At 42.0% G+C, this 14,229-nt stretch overlaps 1 protein-coding gene across 5 annotated transcripts in view; it reads left to right on the forward strand.

Annotated features, from left to right (window-relative positions):
• Positions 1-414: 414 nt before the first annotated feature.
• JAK2 (Janus kinase 2) overlaps positions 415-14,229 on the forward strand; it is a 118,905-nt gene continuing 105,090 nt past the window's right edge. The window contains exons 1-2 of one of the 5 annotated variants that reach the window (XM_032634865.1): positions 415-981; positions 1,287-1,365. The gene's annotated coding sequence lies outside the window, so the exon portion shown is untranslated. The remainder of the gene's footprint in view (positions 982-1,286; positions 1,366-14,229) is intronic. The other 4 variants (XM_032634867.1, XR_004350372.1, XM_032634866.1 and 1 more) reach the window with 4 other exon arrangements.

Consider the following 14,229-nt stretch of genomic DNA (forward strand, 5'->3'; position numbering starts at 1 on the left):
TGCTGCACCCCCAAAGTGGGAGCAAAAGCAGAAAAAGACAACAGTGCGCGGGAGGGGAAAGTCTCTGTGCGGTGCCAGGTTGTGCGCCGAGGGCGCCTTCCCGGCGTGGCTTACTCATTCCCAGCCGCCTCCGGCCACGCACACGGCCATCTGCGGAGGGCCCAGCCCAGCTCAAGTCCCCCCGCCCGCTCACGCCCAGGGGCCACCGCGGGAATCTCCGCGCACGTTCGCTGGCTTCCCGAGAAGCCACGGTCTTGCGTAGCCAGGCCCCGTCGGCCCCTCCGCGCGCACCGGGGAAAGCGCGGCCTGGGTGGAGAGGCACACGCGCGCACGCGCAGACCGGGGGCGCACGCCAGGCGCCGCGCCCGCCCCCGCCCCGCCCCCGCCCCGCCCCCGCCGCGTTCAGAGGCGGCCTCAGTCAGCCGTGAACCGGCCGCCGGACCCGAGGCCAACTGGGAGGCTGAGTTGGACGTAAATAGGACGTCCCAGACAGTGTCGCCTGCGGCGCTGAGAAGACGGTGTGGCTTGGAAGAGGGTGGAGACGACGACTGTGACGGGCTTCCCGGCTGCCCGAAGTGGGAGTGGTGTGGGCTGCCGGAAGGAGAGAGGAAGAGGAGCAGAAGGGGGCAAGCAGCGGCCTCCGCTAACGGCCTCCCGGGGCGCTGAGAGGCTGGGCCGGCTCCCGGCTCACTCGTCAGTTCGTGCCGCCGCCTCGGCCCCTCGGCCCCGGGGCCCGGACTTGCGGCGCGCGTCGGGGCGGAGGGCTGCTATCGCCGCGCAGGGAGAGGCCCGGTCCTCGCCGCCGAGGGATGTGAGTGGGAGCAGAACCCGCACGGGAGGGCCACCGAGGGCCCAGCCTGGCGGACGCTCGGACCCTTGCCCGCTCCAGGGGCTTCGAAGATCGTGGCCGGGCGGAGGCGCCGGGTAGGAGCAGTCCCTGCGGCCTCGGGGCGCGTCCTCGTCGCCTGATCCGTGCAGCGGGTGGGTGTTATTGCTGCCTGGGCTCCGGCAGCAGTTCTCTCTTCACCCTCCCTCCCACCTCCTGATCTCCGCTTTCCCCTCGCTAGTGGCAGTAAACTTCTCGGCAAGAAAATCCTCCTCTTTAAAAGGGAACCTACAACGGAGTGTTTTTCGTTGCTATTTGCATCCTTATGTGTCTGATATTCCTTCTCCCTCTTTACTTATTCCTCTTTAAAATTTTCTAGATATCTGAACAGCCTGGAAAAGAGCATCAATTTCCCCTGGATTTCTGCGGTACTAACTGCTGCTTTTTTTTTTTTTTTTAGGTTTCGGAAGCAGGCAAGGCAACAAGATGTGACCTGTTTCTCTTCTGCAGAAGAGGCCCTTCCTCCCCTTCCCGCGAAGGTGGGTATGCGATCCTGGCTGCTGTCTTTTTTCGCTGCAGTAAAGACGAGGGTGTCTCGAGCTGTTGTGCGTAGGAAGGTTGGAAGCGTGTGTCGACGGGCAGGGCTCATTGTTGCTTACTCCTTTGAAAATGGCAGTACTGAACTTTGAATATTGCTCTGGGAGGGTAATTTTGGGGGTTATTGTTGCTCTTGGATCCTTTAAGAAACGTTAATTGTTTTGTTTCTCTGCTGATTGTACATTGTCTTTCTTTGCAGAGAAAACGTTGTCCGTTACCCTTTCTCCTCAAGCAGCCAAAGATTGTTAATCTTTGAACGAGGAACATTTTCAAGTAATAAGAGATACCTATTGAGAGGACACATTAGCTGCTCTTGCTGGGGTTTCTGCGACCACACTGAATGCTTCGTGAATGGTTTTATCTGCTTAAGTTTGCTGTGTCGGTTGAATTTACCCATTTTGCTTTCCGGTGGTTATTAATCTGTCAGAAGAAACTCCTTTTCTCTGAATGAAAGGATAGAGGCAGCTGAGTATGTCACAGAGGGGAGGAGAAATGTGGAGAAGGAAACTACAAGTGGGAATAAGAGCGATGACGATTGCTTTTGGTTTCATAATAGGTTTGTACAAGTGAGTTGTTGGGCTATTGCAGATATTCTGATATAACACCCAATAGATATGAAGATGAATAATCACCCTTTGGCCTACCTTTCCCTACCCCCTTCACCTTTTACCACTTTAGGTATGAGAATCGCTTGCTTGTATGTGCACATATCTTTTAGTGTGTAACATATCTGCAAAGCAGATGTGTCCAACATTTGCCTTAACAAGTATTTACCTGTACAGGAAAGCTACAGTACTTGCTGACTAGTTAAGCATATAATGCTTGTTTTGGCTCTGAGTGTCCTGTGTTTGGAGTTATTTAGCATGTTTTAGGGACCTGTTAAGGAATAGTTTGTTTCATTTACTGGTTTTTCCTAGTGATTTGAGACAGGTGTCTCAGGTATAGGATGGGAACATGATCTTTTCTCTACTTCACCTGGTTATTGCTGAAAGGTGAGATACTTTTGAGGCAGAATAGGGAAGGACATTGGCTTTGGGGTCAGATCTGGGTTTGAATTCTGGTGTTCCTGCCACTTAATAGTGGTATTATTTAAAATCTCTTTGAGTCTCACTTTCTTATAAGATTGTTGTGAGGATTGAGTAAGATTATGCATGCAAAGTAGTACATTGCTTGGCTACTGTGCAAGTCATGGCTGGGCAGGCAAAGGATATTCAGAGAAGGGCACAATGACTGCATAAGGTGATCTGCCAGTGACCAGTGTTTCTTCCTCTTTAGTATAAGGAGAAAAAGGACTTTTATGTCTTGAAGTGGTTAAGGAGTCTTAGAGCATTTTTATGGAAAGGTTTGACCCTTATCATCTCTCCGCACCCCCCTCCCTGCCACATTTGTGCTGCCCCTACCAACTGTTGTGCTGCCCTCTTGTGGTTAACCATGCTAATAAGAACTTTCTTTTGCTCCTCTCCCATTATTTTTTATTCTTCTCTTTTTTAGGCCCCTTCCCTTTGCTCCCAGTTTCCCAGACTGTGTGCTGAGGTGGCCCAGAGTGCCATTGAACCCAAGCATGAACTGATAGTTTGAGGTAGTTCACAGTTTCAACATTAGATTGACACATTCCTTTCTACAATGTCATGTTTTTGCAAAGCTATATTTTTAGAGGTTGCTCTGATAAAAAGCAACTACTGTATGAAACAGGATACTACAGTATCATGTTGTCCAATTTGATTCCAGGTTTGAGAGTTTGTACAGTGTCCAACAAGCACTAAGTTATAAGGACATTAACACTTAAGTGGTTTGAACCCAGCTACTTAAGTATTTCTTTTGGCCTAAGGGTGCTATGAAAAAATTACTAACACTAAGAATTTCCTAAATAGAGAAAGTTTGGGAACCTTTGCCTTAGCTTTTGGTTGGCTTTTCTGATAAATTTTTTTAAATGGGAAAACTGCATTTTTTAATGTTGGTCACTAATTGCTTCCCCTCCCCACCAAAATTATTGATACAATTATTGATACAGCCAGTTATCAATTTATTGATAAAACCAGTACTAGCTGATCATAGCTTAGTATATTTACTCTCCTATTTAATATCTTTATAGCTTCTGTCTAGCTTTTTCGTTTTAGGCTAATCCTATTGATTGTCATTCTAGTTACTTTCTGGTTTTTCCAGTACTGTTTTTCTACTAGTATTTTTGACCATCTCCTTAAACATAACATACCTTAAATGAAAATCATCTTTTTATACCCCTTTGTAATTTCCTTCTCTCCTAGCCATATAGGCTTTAAATTAGATGTCATCTTTAAACTACCTCTTTCATTTACCTCATATATTAATCCATTCAACATGTCCTATTCATATTTATTTTGTCATTCATATTTCTGCTTTCCCCACTTTTACCACCTGAATTCCGGGACTCTTATCCTCAGCCTAGCCTAGAATATCGAAAGTCATATCAACCTCTTAGAATCCAGAGTAGTAAGAAATCACGTTGAAAATGTGGATTGGAATTAGATTATGGCTGGTTTCAAGTGCTAGGATGAGAAGAATGTATCAGCACTTTGCTTCATAGGTAATAGACAAGCTTTAATAGTTTCAGATTGAGAAGGAACTTGCTTAAAAAAGTATTTTAAGAAAATCACAGTGGCACCAGCATTGGGTAGAGTATGAGTTGGAAAGAGAAGTGATAAAGCTAGGAAAATAATCTGGGCCTGAGGTAATGAGGATTTGGCTTTAGTGAAAATAAGACTGGAGAGATGTCACACAAGGCTTAATTCTGGACTGAATAAGAAAGGAGGATGTAGTGCGGGGAGGGAGAGGAGTAATCAAAAATGACTGAAGTTTTGATCCTCAGTGACAGAGGAAATCAAAGAGTGTTGAAACTCTTAAGATATCTGAGAACATGTGCATTAGGAAACCCAGAGAGGTTTAAAAATGTGGCCAAAGTTACTCACCTAGTTGGTGACAAAAAAGAACTAGGGTTTTATTAATGACAGTACTGACAGAAATAGGTATGAGGTATTAGTAGCTGGTTGACGGGATACAGACAACTGGGCTTATATTTTGGATATGTTGAGTTTGAGGTGACAGTGGGGTAAATAAGTGAAAATAGATAGCCAGACAGTGGGACAATATGACTAGAACGTAATAGAGAAATTTAAGGCTGGAATTGTGCTTAGAGAGAAGAGCAGTGCATCTGAGATTGAGCCTTGGGAACTGCACATAATTAGAGAATGGGTGAAAGAAGAGGAATTGGCAAAGGCGACAAAGATGGAGCAGTCAGTGTGTGAAGCAGGTGGGTGGGTAGGTTAAGCAGGTGGGATTGATTAACAAGTTTACCATTGTTGATCACTGCCAAGAAGTGAGAAGAATCAGAATTTTAAAAGGTCTTGGGACTTCTCTGGTGCCGCAGTGGTTAAGAATTCACCTGCCAATGCAGGGGACACGGGTTCGAGCCCTGGTCCGGGAAGATCCCACGTGCCACAGAGCAGCTAAGCCCGTGCGCTACAACTACTGAGCATGTATCTAGAACCCTCGAGCCACAACTACTGAGCCCACGTGCCACAACTACTGAAGACCGTGCGCCTAGAGCCCGTGCTCCGCAACAAGAGAAGCCACCACAATGAGAAGCCTGCACACCACAACGAAGAGTAGCCCCCTTTCACCACAACTAGAAAAAGCCTGTGCGCAGCAATGAACACCCAATGCAGCCAAAAGTAAATAAATTAATTAATTTTTAAAAAAGAAAGAAAAAGGTCTTAAAAATGTGTACTGCTGTCTTTCCTAATATAAAACCTAGAAAAGCAGAAGAAAGAAGAAAATTGCTTATGGTTTCCCCATGCAGAAATAACCATTGCAAATATTTTGTTCTCTCTAGTATAACAAAAAACCATTGAATTTGACTTTTGGTTGATCAGTGGAGACTTCTATTCAAAGCTCTCCATCCCTGGGACTAATGATGAGAATTTTAGACACAATAAAGACTAGGAGGTATTTTTTGACAGAATGTTTGTCATTCATCTGTGTCGTCTCATATCATATTACACAGGGACCCATATTCCTTATGGGTATTAGCCCTGCATTTATATTATTTGAATGAGTAGACATTCAGTGGTTAGCATTAGACATTCATTGGTCTGTCAGTTTAGACAACTAACCTCTAGGTGCAATTGTACTGGTAAGATCTGAATAAAATGATAAGGTATTAATTGCTAAAAGGAAAGAGAAATTCTTGGTTGATAACTTATAAAACTGAAGGTAGCATAATTAAGAGTATTCAGATTAGGAGAATTGGAAAGGACAAAGGAAGTGTTATCTGTTTTTGAAGCCTGTACAGTATAGCTATTCTAAAGGTGAATGAGGTAGAGATAGTCCATGGGCTATTTGTTTTGCTTGAATGAGTATTTTGATCTTCACAAGGACACTCTTCTGCCTTTTTTGGTATCAGTCCTTGAGAATAGGGCATTCATTATTGCTTACTAGGTTATTTTAATAAATTCTGATTATGAAATATGCCAGTAGGTAATATTTTTATAATATAAAAGGTAGTGTGATGTGAGGAAGTACACTGTTTTGGAAGCCAGGGGATCAAGGACTGACTGCTGTCAATATGGTGTGTGATTTTGAGCAAGTCACATAATCAGTGAGTCTTGTTTTATCCTCATTTGGAAAATGAAGGAGTGGACTAAATTTTTTAAAAAACTGTTTACTTTAAAAAGGTGAAATCACATGGTAAAGTGTGTATAAAGTTTAAGAAGTAAATGGTTTAAATGTTTATAACAAAAAAACAGCAGACCCCTGCCTCTGCTCCCCTCCCCGCATCTCTGATTCTTGTTCTCCAGGAAACCACTTTCAAATCTTAAAACAGTGTCTTCTGGTACTTAGCTCCATATGTGTAAATAACACAATCCACCATCAATAGGCCCCTTTCCTCCAATTCTGTATCTGTACCTGTACTCTGCCCTTCCCTCCTTTACAATGTATGTACTATTCAGTGTCCCATGTAAGACTTCTTCATCTATTTGGGTAGAGGAAACCATCCCCTTTTGCCTTCAAGGACTTTAGCACTGTATTTCTCTCTCCTTTTTTTGCATTCTCAATTTTTCCCTCTACTGGATCATTTCCATTAGTATGTATTTTAGTTGCTATTACTTTGTGACAAAACCACCCCACAACTTAGTGATGAAAAATAACTACTTTATTAGACTCATATTACGCGTCAGTATTTCAGATAGGGCACACCAGAGATGACTTGTTTCCACTCTACAGTGTCTAGGACCTCAGTTGGGAAGAGTTGCTGGCTGGGGGTAATTTGGATGTAGAGGGCTAGAATCATCTGGAGGTGTCTTCACTCACATGACTGGTAATTGACACTGGCTGCTGACTCAGATCTCAGCTGGGGCTCTTAACTGGAACATGTACATGTGGCTTGGACTTCCTTAAAATATCGGGGCCTCAGGGTAGTTGGCTTTCTTACCTGGTGAGTCAGGGTTTAAAAGTGAGTATTTCAGTGAACATGGCGAGGTGGGGGTGGGGAATAGACTGCTTCTTGTGTTACCGAACCAGGTTCCTTTGCCTGATGTGCAGGAAGCCACATGCTGAGATGCTGAGGTTTGCAGCAGAGAAAATGTTTACTCATGGGGCAGCCAAGTGAGGAGACTGGAGAACAAATCTCAAATCTGCCTTCTCGAAGGTGAAGCACTTGGGATATTTATGGAATAAAGGAGAACAGTGGTCTGAGGCATGGGGAAAGGTGATTGGAAGCAGGAAAAAAGTGCAGTAATTGAAGTTCTGCACAGGCACAACTGAGCTACAGGCTTCTTCATGGGGTGCATGTTCAGAAAATGGTGGCATTAGTATGATCTGAGGGTGGAGCTTTGGGTCTTCTGACATGAAAAGGTGATCCATTGGACAATCAGGCAATCCCAGTTGAATGGGTGGTAGTCTCAGCTGGGTTGAGCTGGTCAAGAACTAGCTCCTGAAAAACAACTTAGGCAAGCATTATTATAGTGACTTATAGTCTAAGGTGTTATCTATGAGAAAGCTATTGGGAGTTTAGATATATTGCTTGGCTAATGACTGTTAGCTATATGGATTTTAAAATCAACTAAAGGCAGGCGATTACAAGCAAGTGAGTCAGGTTAGGTTTGGTGGACCTAATCAGGTTAGCCCTCGGTATAAATTGGGGAGTGGCAAGGTCACATTGTGGAAGAAAACATGGGATAGGAGATTTTGTTATGGCTGTCTCTGGACAATATTATTGCCATAATTGCCATTTTGCCACACTTCACATCCCTCCTATGTCCAAAATACACTAACCCCTTCCTCAGAGACCTCTAATTCACATCCCATAATGACATCGCTCAAAATCCAGTATCTCATCATTGAAATCAGGTCCAGATGAAGATGAGGTTCCTTGGGTATGGTTTCTTGAGAATGATTCCTCTATAACTGAAGACCTGTGAAAAGACAAGTAATATGCCCCCACATAATTAAACTACAAGATTGGAAAGGCATGCATTAACTGCATTAGACATTCCTGTTCAAAAAACAGGGAAAAAAGGAGTCACACGGCATTCTATAGCAATTCCAAAATCTGGCTATGTGCATGATGGCAGTTCCTTGATTAGAGTTCAGTCCTGTTCCCTGGAAGTTGTTCTTAGTGGGCCGTGGCATCTTCTTTTGGTCTTTGGCTTCACCTTCTGAATCATTTTTTTTTTCCCCAGAAGAACTGATCTTGTTTGCCACTGAGTAAGTTTCTGAGCTTGCTTCCTGCCTGTAGTAGTTTGGGGTCCAAATGCCTCCTTTTATTTTATATTATTACTGTCCCTTTCATTCTAAGCTAATGTGACTCCAGTAAAAACTTTGTGGACTTCCTGTGTGTCAGTTCATAGTCTACTCCATCAGACAAAAGTCATACCCACAAATCTGTTTTGAGAGGAACTTTTTGCTACCTTAGGCTTCTGTGAAGCTGCTGTAGAACAATATCCTTAAGATCCTAAGGTAATCTCTTGTTTGAAAGGATATGTGAGGTAGTGATTCAGATCTTTCTGAGGTCTGAACAGTGGTCCCACTCTAGATTTGGTTTTTGCCTTGAGGCCCTTTCTTTAAGAACATTTTGCTGGCTGAAAAGACTGTTTTTAGCCCTTTACATTTCATTGAAATTCCACTCAGAAAGCAAATAGCTCATTTTTTATTTCCTCTTGCTGCTCTTCCACTTATAAAGGCAGATAGAAGAAGCTAGCTGTTTCTTCAACATTCTACCTAGAATCTTCTTAATTTATTAAGTATATGTTTTATTTTCCATGTTACCATAGGTGATAGTTTTGCTAAACTTTACTATATAACAAGAATCTCCTTTTATTTAGCTTTCAATAGAATTTTCCTCATTTTCCTTTAAGCCCTCACTGACAGCCTCCTTGAGGCCAGTTAAGTTTCCATTAAATCTCTTCAAGGCCCTTTAAATTTGTGAACACAAACTCCAGATGGGTCCCTATCTGTTCCTGGCCTTACTAGAACCATTCCCTTACCCTGTAGTTTTTTTTTTTTTTTTTTTTTTTTTTTTTTTTGCTGTATGTGGACCTCTCAGTGTTGTGGCCTCTCCCGTTGCGGAACATAGGCTCCAGACGCGCAGGCTCAGCGGCCATGGCTCATGGGCCCAGCTGCTCTGCGGCATGTGGATCTTCCTGGACCGGGGCATGAACCCGTGTCCCCTGCATTGGCAGGCAGACTCTCAACCACTGCGCCACCAGGGAAGCCCCCCCAGTAGTTCTTAATCAGAATTACCTAGAGGTCTTGTTTACACACAGATTGCTGGGCCCCGTGCCCAGAGTTTCTGATTCAGTAGGTCTGTAGTGGGACCTGAGAATTTGCATTTCTGATAGGTTCCCAAGTGATGCTGATGATATTGGTTTGGGTACCAAACTGTGAGAGTTACTGATTTAAACCAGGATTTGGCAGTATTTCTCTTAAAGAACAGAGAGTAAATATTTTGGGCTTTTCAGGCAAGATTGTCTCTGATGCAACTACTCAACTCTACCATTGCAGTGCAAAAGCAGCCATAAATGAAGAGACATGTAAAGCTTTATATACAAAACAGGCAGTTTTGTAAAGCTTTCTTTACAAAAACAGGTAACTGTCTGAATTTGACCTGTGAGCTGTAGTTTGCCAATTCCTAATTTATACCATTACTTGACTCCATATTGTCTTCAAGCTACTGCCCCATTTCTACTGCCTTTTGAAGCAAAGCTCTTTGGAAGAGTTGTCTCTATTTGTCTCTTCTTTTTATTCTCTCTTAAAATGTTTATGTCCTGCTACCTGGCTCTTTGGTGGGGCTAATGGTGGACTCTGGGAGGGCTCACGCCAAGGAGTACTTCTCAGAACTTCTGCTGCCAGTGTCCTTGACCTCATGGTGAGCCACAGCCACCTGCCACCTCTGCAGGAGACCCTCCAGCACTAGCAGGCTGCACCACAAGACTTGCAGGATCTTAGTTCCCCCCCCAGGGATTGAACCTGCGCTCTCTGCAGTGGAAGTGCGGAATCTTAACCACCGGACTGCCAGATGAGGACACCACGTTAGTTAAACTGGCAAAGAAGGATTCAATCCCAGAGAGTTAAATCAGCAAGGTCACCCACCATCCTAGAAGTCTTGCTCCTGGTAGCTGCCAAGCCTACATCTGACTAAATTTAATTCATCTTCTAAAATCTTTTTTAGAAACTCTGAGCCCTGGTCTTGACTATGATGGACAAGTCTTCAAGGAGGATTCCAAACAGAACTAATATGGCACTCAATCTCAACTTAAATATAGAAATGAGCTGAAAAATGGTTCCAGTAAAAGGATTCTTCATGTTGAATAATCAAGCCATTATTATAGCATTATGACAAAATGAAGACTCATCTTGGTCTAATATTTAACTGAAGGTAAAATCAGAATATTTATGATGACTGGAAATTTATTATATCTAATTTTTTAAGTACTAGGTTCCCAGAGTTCCTTCAATAATTTTTCTGGGATAGCCTCATCCACCAGAGGGCAGACAGCAGAAGCAAGAAAAACTATAATCCTGCAGCCTGTGGAACAAAAACCATATTCACAGAAAAATAGACAAGATGAAAAGGCAGAGGGCTATGTATCAGATGAAGGAACAAGATAAAACCCCAGAAAAACAACTTAATGAAGTGGAGATAGGCAACCTTCCAGAAAAAATTCAGAATAATGATAGTGAAGATGATCCAGGACCTTGGAAAAAGGATGGAGGCAAAGATCGAGAAGATGCAAAAAATGTTTAACAAAGACCTAGAAGAATTAAAGAACAAACAATACAATAAATGAAATGAAAACTACACTAGAAGGAATCAATAGCAGAGTAACTGAGGCAGAAGAATGGATAAGTCACCTGGAAGACAGAATGGTGGAATTCACTGATGGCAACAGAATAAAGAAACAAGAATGAAAAGAAATGAAGACAGCCTAAGAGACCTCTGGGACAACATTAAACAGCAACATTCGCATTATAGGGGTCCCAGAAGGAGAAGAGAGAGAGAAAGGACCCAAGAAAATATTTGAAGAGATTATAGTCAGAAACTTCCCTAACGTGGGAAAGGAAATAGCCATCCATGTCCAGGAAGTGCAGAGAGTCCCACACAGGATAAACATAAGGAGGAACACGCTGAGACACATAGTAATCAAATTGGCAAAAATTAAAAACAAAAATTATTGAAAGCAGCAAGGGAAAAACAACAAATAACATACAAGGGAACTCCCATAAGGTTAACAGCTGATTTCTCAGCAGAAACTCTAGAAGCCAGAAGGGACTGTCATGACATATTTAAAGTGATGAAAGGGAAGAACCTACAACCAAGATTACTCTACCTGGTAATGATCTCATTCAGATTCGATGGAGAAATCAAAAGCTTTACAGATAAGCAAAAGCTAAGAGAATTCACCACCATCAAACCAGCTTTACAGCAAATGCTAAAGGATCTTCTCTAGGCAAGAAACACGAGACAAGGAAAAGACCTACAATAACAAACCCAAAACAATTAAGAAAATGGGAATAGGGACATACATATTGATAATTACCTTAAATGTAAATGGATTAAATGCTCCCACAAAAAGACACAGACTCGCTGAATGGATACAAAAACAAGATCCATATATATGCTGTCTACAAGAGACCCACTTCAGATCTAGAGACACATAAAGACGGAAAGTGAGGGGATGGAAAAAGATATTCCATGTAAATGGAAACCAAAAGAAAGCTGGAATAGCAATTCTCATATCAGACAAAATAGACTTTAAAATAAAGACTATTACAAAAGACAAAGGAGGACACTACATAATGAACAAGGGATCAATCCAAGAAGAATGTATAACAATTGTAAAAATTTATGCATCCAACATAGGAGCACTTCAATACATAAGGCAAATACTAACAGCGATAAAAGGGGAAATCGACAGTAACAAATTCATAGTAGGGGACTTTAACACCCCACTTTCATCCATGGACAGATAATCGAAAATGAAAATAAATAAGGAAACACAAGCTTTAAATGATACATTAAACAATATGGACTTAATATTTATACAACATTCCATCCAAAAACAACAGAATACACAGTTTTCTCAAGTGCTCATGGAACATTCTCCGTTGTTCTCCATGGAACATCTCTCTTGATTTGGGTCACAAATCAAGCCTTGGTAAATTTAAGAAAATTGATATTGTATCAAGTATCTTTTCCGAACACAATGCTATAAGACTAAATATCAATTACAGGAAAAGATCTGTAAAAAATACAAACACATGGAGGCTAAACAATACACTACTTAATAACAAAGTGGGCACTGAAGAAATCAAAGAGGAAATCAAGAAATACCTAGAAACAAATGTCAATGGAGACACGACGACCCAAAACCTATGGGATGCAGGAAAAGCAGTTCTAAGAAGGAAGTTTATAGCAATACAATCCTACCTTAAGAAACAGGAAACATTTCGAATAAACAACCTAACCTTGAACTTTAAGCAATTAGAGAAAGAAGAACAGAAAAACCCCAAAGTTAGCAGAAGGAAAGAAATGATAAAAATCAGATCAGAAATAAATAAAAAAGAAATGAAGGAAGCGATAGCAAAGATCAATAAAACTAAAAGCTGGTTCTTTGAGAAGATAAAGAAAATTGGTAAATCATTAGCCAGACTCATCAAGAAAGAAAGGGAGGGAGAAGACTCAAATCAATAGAATTAGAAATGAAAAAGGAGAAGTAACAACTGACACTGCAGAAATACAAAAGATCATGAGAGATTACTACAAGCAACCCTATGTCAATAAAGTGGACAACCGGGAAGAATTGGACAAATTCTTAGAAATGCACAACATGCCAAGGCTGAATCAGGAAGAAATAGAAAATATGAACAGACCAAACACAAGCACTGAAACTGAAACTGTGATTAAAAATTGTCCAACAAACAAAAGCCCAGGACCAGATGGCTTCACAGGCGAATTCTATCAAACATTTAGAGAAGAGCTAACACCTATCCTTCTCAAACTCTTCCAAAATATAGCAGAGGGAGGAACACCCCCAAACTCATTTTACGAGGCCACCATCACCCTGTACCAAAACCAGACAAGGATGTCATAAAGAAGGAAAACTAAAGGCCAATATCACTGATGAATATAGACGCAAAAATCCTCAACAAAATACTAGCAAACAGAATCCAACAGCACGTTAAGAGGATCATACACCATGATCAAGTGGGGTTTATTCCAGGAATGCAAGGAATGTTTAATATACGCAAATCAATCAATGTGATACACCATATTAACAAATTGAAGGAGAAAAACCATATAATCATCTCAATAGATGCAGAGAAAGCTTTCGACAAAGCTCAACACCCATTTATGATAAAAACCCTCCAGGAGCTTCCCTGGTGGCACTGTGGTTAAGAGTCCGCCTGCAGATGCAGGGGACATGGGTTCGTGCGCCGGTCCGGGAAGATCCCACATGCCACCGGGTGGCTGGTCCGATGAGCCATGGCCGCTGAGCCTGCATGTCCGGAGCCTGTGCTCTGCAACGGGAGAGGCCACAACAGTGAGAAGCCCGCGTACCACCACACACACACAAAAAAATCCCTCCAGAAAGTAGGCATAGAGGGAACTTTCCTCAACATAATAAAGGCCATATATGACAAACCCACAGCCAGTGTCGTCCTCAATGGTGAAAACCTGAGAGCATTTCCTCTAAGATCAGGAACAAGACAAGGTTGCCCACTCTCACCAGTCTTATTCAACATAGTTTTGGAAGTTTTAGCCACAGCAGTCAGAGAAGTAAAAGAAATAAAAGGAATCCAAATTGGAAAAGAAGTAGTAAAGCTGTCACTGTTTGCAGATGACATGATACTATACATAGAGAATCCTAAAGATGCTACCAGAAAACTACTAGAGCTAATCAATGAATTTGGTAAAGTAGCAGGATACAAAATTAATGCACAGAAATCTCTGGCATTCCTATACACTAATGATGAAAAATCTGAAAGTGAAATCAAGAAAACACTCCCATTTACCATTGTAACAAAAAGAATAAAATATCTAGGAATAAACCTACCTAAGGAGACAAAAGACCTGTATGCAGAAAATTATGACACTGATGAAAGAAATTAAATATGATACAAATAGATGGAGAGATATACCATGTTCTTTGATTGGAAGAACCAACACTGTGAAAATGATTCTATTACCCAAAGCAATATACAGATTCAATGCAATCCCTATCAAACTACCACTGGCATTTTTCACAGAACTAGAACAAAAAATTTCACAA

Source organism: Phocoena sinus, chromosome 6 (genome assembly GCF_008692025.1).
Source record: "Phocoena sinus isolate mPhoSin1 chromosome 6, mPhoSin1.pri, whole genome shotgun sequence".
NCBI lineage: Eukaryota > Metazoa > Chordata > Mammalia > Artiodactyla > Phocoenidae > Phocoena > Phocoena sinus.